Here is a 1,332-nt window from a genome sequence, read left to right on the forward strand (position 1 = left end):
GTTTCTGAATGGACTAAATGCTTTTTTTGAATAATTTCCTTATATATGGATCAACGAAAGGTCTTCTCCAAGGTTCACTCTAGGTGAGTTTTGTATCTGAAAGGTTTTTCCTATATTCCGCATCACGAATCCTTTTATTCCTTCAGCTAATCAATGACCATTATTTTGCTCCAACGGCACTACTTACGATGTTAATTAGAAATGAAAAGGGTTTCAGGAATGAATCAGTAAATATTCTTTCTTTCTAGTTCAATATGTTATTAATATTTATAACGTCAGGCCGTTAAAAGTAATGTTACACAATTTCTAACAATTTTTTATTCTCTACTTTTATTTACATCCGTACTTGTGAAATACTAAATACTAATCAACAGATTGGTTGTCTCTTCTACACAGAGTGAGAATAGCTTCTTTCTCATCATGTGCGAACTTTTGGAAATGGAAAAAATCGAGAATTCTTTACAACAGACGATTATATGACTTATTTAAATAAACTTAATCGGAAAAGATTTAAAATGTTCCAACTTTTCCTTAGCTTTTTTTCTAATACCTCGTGAACCGTTATTTATACCTGAATAGATTTTTCCTGTTCAAAAGATTTTCTAAATCTATATATGTATTGAAAAAAAAAAGAGTGTGAAAATTTTTCTAACTTTTCTATTGCTTTGCCACTAATATTTCCGTAACGGTTGAATAGATTTTTCAGTTTCGGCATATTTATGTGTAGGATATAATAAAAGCGAATGAGAAAATTTTCTTTCTTTCCTATTGCTTTTACGCCAACTGTAAATGTAAACCAAAAAAAAAACTATTGTAAAAATTGTCTAACTTTACTTTCTCTCTTTCACCAATAGCTACTGAAAATGTCTAAACAGGCTTTAGTAAGTATGCGATGTGTTTAAGTTTTGTCGTGTTTTTGAATTTGGAGTTTTTTACTGTGTGTAATTGACAATAAAATGTCTATCTTTTTTTTATGAAAATAAAATTCAAGTTTTGTCCTGTGCTGTGTCAGTCCGGATTCGAGAGATGCATTGGTTCTGTAAATTTTATAATATTTTACATCCTTTGTAGTTGTCTGTGTTTTAGCCATCACCATTTACTCATTCAGCAGAGGTCTCTGTTATTTTGTTACATGAGCTGTTCTTATGATATCCCCACATACCACAAACCTCGGTGGATGGTTGAAATAAGGCAGTGTGACTCTTACACATTGAAGAATATTTTTCTTTTTCAAGATTCTTCGATAACCACTTTTTAAAGGTAAATATAATTGATATTATGAATTTCTTCATTATAAGCTTCCTTGGTGGGGTCGACAAAGGAAGAGGCTAT

This window comes from Halyomorpha halys, unplaced genomic scaffold (genome assembly GCF_000696795.3).
Source record: "Halyomorpha halys isolate HHAL.00 unplaced genomic scaffold, Hhal_1.1 Scaffold1652.1, whole genome shotgun sequence".
Classification (NCBI taxonomy): domain Eukaryota; kingdom Metazoa; phylum Arthropoda; class Insecta; order Hemiptera; family Pentatomidae; genus Halyomorpha; species Halyomorpha halys.